Source organism: Topomyia yanbarensis, chromosome 3 (assembly GCF_030247195.1).
Source record: "Topomyia yanbarensis strain Yona2022 chromosome 3, ASM3024719v1, whole genome shotgun sequence".
Classification (NCBI taxonomy): domain Eukaryota; kingdom Metazoa; phylum Arthropoda; class Insecta; order Diptera; family Culicidae; genus Topomyia; species Topomyia yanbarensis.
In genome coordinates this window covers 125569569-125574581 of record NC_080672.1, presented here as the reverse complement: position 1 = coordinate 125574581, position 5013 = coordinate 125569569, and the positions used below count along the sequence as shown (strand labels likewise).

The following is a 5013-nucleotide window of genomic DNA, read 5'->3' as shown; positions in this document are numbered from 1 at the left end:
GTTTCTTGTTTTTCTTTTTTTGTTTTTTCTATTTTTATGTTTCTACGTTTTCCTGTTTTTCTGTCTTTCTGTTTTTTCTGTTTTCCGTTTTTCTGTTTTTCAGTTTTTCTGTTATTCAGTTTTTCTATTTTTCTGTTTTTCTTTCTTTCTATTTTTCTGTTTCTGTTTTTCTTTTTTTTCTGTTTTTCTGCGTTTCTGTTTTTCTGGTTTTTTCTGTCTTTCTGTTTTTCTATTTTTCAATTTTTCTGTTTTTCTATTTTTCTGCCTATCTGTTTTTTCTGTTTTCTTGTTTTTCTGTTTTTCCGTTTTTCTGTTTTTCTGCGTTTCTGTTTTTCTACTTTTCTGTTTTGTAGTTTTTCTGTTTCTGCTTTTCTGTTCATCTGTTTTCCGTTTTTATTTTTTCTGTTTTTCTTTTTTCTGTTTCTACGTTTTCCTGTTTTTATATTTCTTTGTTTTTCTGTTTTTCGTTTTTTTCTGTTTTTCTGCGTTTTTGTTTTTCTACTTTTCTGCTTTTCTGTTTTATAGTTTTTCTGTTTTTCTGTTTCTCTGTTTTTTTGCTTTTCTGTGTTTCTGTTTTAATTTTTTTCTGTTTTTCCGTTTTTTTTTGTTTCTCTGTTTATCTGTTTTTTTTGCTTTTCTGTGCTTCTCTTTTCCGTTTTTATTTTTTCTGTGTTCATGTTTTTCTCTTTTGCTGTTTCTATGTTTTCATATTTTTCTGATCTTCTGTTTTTCTCTTTCTCTGTTTATTTGTTTTTCTGCTTTTCTGCGTTTCTGTTTTCCGTTTTTATTTTTGTTCTGTTTTTTTCTGTCTTCCTGTTTTTCTGTTCCTACATTTTTCTGTTTCTCTTTTTTTTCAGTTTTTCTGTTTCTCTGTTATTCTGCTTTTCTTCGTTTCTGTTTTTCTACTTTTCTGCTTTTCCGTTTTGTATTTTTTCTGCTTTTCTGTTAATCTGTTTTTCTACTTTTCTATGTTTCTGTTTTCCGTTTTTATTTTTTTCTGTTTTTTCAGTCTTCCTGTTTTCTGTTTCTACGTTTTCCTGTTGTTCTGTTTTTTCTGTTCTTTCTTTTTTTCTGTTTTTCTGTTTATCTGTGTTTCTGTTTCTCTGTTTTTCTACTTTTCTGTTTTCCGTTTTTATTTTTTTCTGTTTTTTCTGTCTTCCTATTTTCCTGTTTTTCTTTTTTTTCTGTTTATCTGTTTTTCTGTGTTTCTGTTTTCCGTATTTATTTTATTTTATTTTCTGTCTTCCTGTTTTTCTGTTTTCACGTTTTCCTGTTTTTTGTTTTTCTGTTGCACTGTTTTTCTGTTTCTCTGTTTATCTGTTTTTCTGCTTTTCTGTGTTTCTATTTTTCTGTTTTTCTGTTTTTCTGATTCTACGTTTTTCTGCATTTCTGTTTTTCTACTTTTCTGTTTTGTATTTTTTCTGTTTTTCTGCTTTTCTGTTAATCTGTTTTTCTGTTTCTCTGTTTATCAGTTTTTCTGCTTTTCTAAGTTTTTGTTTTCCGTTTTTATATTTTTCTGTTTTTTCTGTCTTCCTGTTTTTTGTTTTTCTTTTTTTTGTTCTTTTATTTTTCTGTTTCTACGTTTTCCCGTTTTTCTGTCTTACTGTTTTTTCTGTCTCTGTTTTTTCTGTTTTCCGTTTTTCTGTTTTTCAGTTTTTCTGTTATTCAGTTTTTCTGTTTTTCTATTTTTCTTTTTTTCTATTTTTCTGTTTCTGTTTTTCTTTTTTTTCTGTTTTTCTGCGTTTCTGTTTTTCTGGTTTTTTTCTGTCTTTCTGTGTTTCTATTTTTCAATTTTTCTGTTTTTCTATTTTTCTGCCTTTCTGTTTTTTCTGTTTTCCTGTTTTTCCGTTTTTCTGTTTTCCTGTTTCTCTGTTTTTCGGTTTTTCTGTTTTTCTGCGTTTCTGTTTTTCTACTTTTCTGCTTTTCTGTTTTGTAGTTTTTCTGTTTCTGCTTTTCTGTTCATCTGTTTCTGTTTTCCGTTTTTATTTTTTCTGTTTTTCTGGCTTCCTGTTTTTGTTTTTTCTGTTTCTACGTTTTCCTGTTTTTATATTTCTTTGTTTTTCTGTTTTTCTGCGTTTTTGTTTTTCTACTTTTCTGCTTTTCTGTTTTATAGTTTTTCTGTTTTTCTGCTTTTCTGTGTTTCTGTTTTCAGTTTTCATTTTTTTCTGTTTTTCTGTTTCTATTTTTCCTGTTATTCTGTTCTTCTGTTTTTCTGTTGCTCTGTTTTTCAGTTTTGCTGCTTTTCTGTGTTTCTGTTTTCCGTTTTTATTTTTTTCTGTCTTCCTGTTTTTCTGTTCTTCTGTTTTTCTGTTTCTACGTTTTCCTGTTTTTCTGTTTTTCTGATTTTCTGTTTTTCTTCGTTTCCCCTTTTCTACTTTTCTGTTTTGTAGTTTTTCTGCTTTTCTGTTTATCTGTTTCTCTGTTTTTCTGGTTTTCTGTTTTTCAGTTTTTCTGTTTCTCTGTTTTTCTACTTTTCTGTGTTTCTGTTTTCCGTTTTTATTTTTTTCTGTTTTTTCTGTCTTCCTGTTTTTCTGTTCTTCTGTTTTTCTGTTTCTGCGTTTTCCTATTTTTCTGTTTCTACGTTTTTCTGTTGCTCTGTTTTTCTGTTATTTTGTTTCTCCGCTTTTCTGCCTTTCTGTTTTTTAGTTTTTCTGTTTTTCTGCTTTTCTGTGTTTCTGTGTTCCTGTTTTCCGTTTCTATTTTTTTCTGTTTTTTTTTCTGTCTTCCTGTTTTTCTGTCTTGCTTTTTTTCTGTTCTTCTGTTTTTCTGTTTCTACGTTTTCCTGTTTTTCTGTTTCTCTGTTTTTCTATTTTCCTGTTTTTCTGCCTTTCTGTTTTTCTGTTTTTCGTTTTTTTTTCTCTGTTTATCTGTTTTTCTGCTTTTCTGTGCTTTTGTTTTCCGTTTTTATTTTTTTTCCGTTTTTTCTGTGTTCCTGTTTTTCTGTTTTTCTGTTTCTACGTTTTCCTATTTTTCTGTTCTTCTGTTTCTCTGAGTTTCTGTTTTCCGTTTTTATTTTTGCTCTGTTTTTTTCTGTCTTCCTGTTTTTCTGTTCCTACGTTTTTCTACTTTTCTTTTTTTTCTGTTTTTCTGTTTCTCTGTTTTTCTTCGTTTCTGTTTTTCTACTTTTCTGTTTTGTATTTTTTCTGCTTTTCTGTTAATCTGTTTTTCTGTTTTTCTGCTTTTCTGTTTTCCGATTTTATTTTTTTCTGTCTTCCTGTTTTCTCTTTCTACGTTTTCCTGTTTTTTCTGTTGTTCTGTTTTTTCTGTTTTTTTTCTTTCTTTCTGTTTTTTTCTGCTTTTCTGGTTTTCTGTTTTTTCTGTTTTTCAGTTTTTCTGTTTTTATATTTTTCTATTTTTCTGTTTTTCTGCCGTTCTTTTTTTTTTCTGTTTTTTTTTGTTTTTCTGTTTCTCTGTTTTTCTGCTTTTCTTCGCATCTGTTTTTCTACTTTTCTGCTTTTCTCTTTTGTATTTTTTCTGCTTTTCTGTTAATCTGTTTTTCTGCTTTTCTATGTTTCTGTTTTCCGTTTTTATTTTTTTCTGTCTTCCTGTTTTCTGTTTCTACGTTTTCCTGTTTTCTGTTGTTCTGTTTTTCTGTTTTTTCTGTTTTTTTTCTGCTTTTCTGTTTTTTTTCTGTTTTTCAGTTTTTCTGTTTCTCTATTTTTCTGCCTTTCTGTTTTTCTGTTTTCCTGTTTTTCTGTTATTCTATTTTTCTGTTTTTATGTTTTTCTGTCGTTCTGTTTTTTTCTGTTTTCCTGTTTTTCTGTTTTTCTGTTCTTCTGTTCTTCTGTTTCTCTGATTTTCTGCGTTTTTGTTTTTCTACTTTTCTGTTTAACAATTTTTCTGTTTATCTGTTTTTCTGTTTCTCTGTTTTTCTATTTCTCTGCTTTTCTGTTTTCCGTTTTTCTTTTTTTCTGTTTTTTCTATCTTCCTGTTTTTCTTTTCTTAAGATTCTACGTTTTCCTGTTTTTCTGTTTTTTCGTTTTCCTGTTTTTCTATCTTTCCGTTTTTTTTTGTTTTTTGTTTTTTTTTGTTTTTTGTTTTTTTTCCTGTTTTTCTGTTTTTTAGTTTTTCTGTTTTCTAATTTATGATTTAGGATATCCGATTAATTGTTTATGACTTCTGATTTCTGTTTTTTGTTTTTTTAATTTTCAATTCGCAATTCTAAATTCTCAATTTTCAACTCACAAATCTCAATTCTGAAGTCCCATCTCACAATGCAGCAATTGTATTTAGAAATGAAAAGGTGAATGTTTTAAATCGATCTTTTCAGAATTCTGTGTTTCGATAAGTCGTTTAGAAAATATCACGATTTTGAGATAATTGCGTTTGTAGTTTAAAGTCAATATTGTGCAATTTTATATTCGACCTACATTGAGTCATTTATTTCTGGGTCATACTGACTTGTCTCTTGAGGCCACAGTAGTATCAATAATGCCATTTGTCCCTCTTTAGTTACCTCTAGCAGGAAAACCCTGGACGCGCGTAAACTGAACAGTCACTTAGGTCTCATGACACATTTGGCTATTTAGTGTTGTAATTTCAATTCTAATAGTCAGTTTCTTTTCAAATGTTGTAGAAGCAATATTAAGGGAAGGTATAGTATGACAACGCAAACAATAAATATTTTATTTCGCGTTTATCGACCCACTCAAGTAGCAACCCCTAACTAAAATTGTTCAAAAAATCCGGGAAGTAAGCAATATTCCCCAATTTTACGGTACATCTTTGTCTGAAACCAATTTTCTACACGTCACTGATGACCGACATCGAAGCAAGAGCTATTCGATTGGCAGATTGGCAATAATGGACATCTAAGCGGCAATTTCAGCACGGAACAGTTATCTCCGCTTGTAGTTTGAACGGAAACTCAAAAGGGATCCGAATCTACTTCCAGAATACATTTTCAGATCGGCACGGTCGTTCGTTGTATTGAGTTTCGTCCGAGTATGTGTCTGGGTAGAACTTTCGTTTCGAATGAGGACAACGCACGTACGTCAGGAGACTTCCTTCCGA

General features: G+C 29.6%; 1 pseudogene; it reads right to left on the bottom strand.

Moving 5' to 3' along the window:
- Nucleotides 1-902: 902 nt before the first annotated feature.
- Nucleotides 903-3152, bottom strand: LOC131687195 (uncharacterized; annotated as a pseudogene).
- Between the last annotated feature and the right edge of the window lie 1861 nt (nt 3153-5013).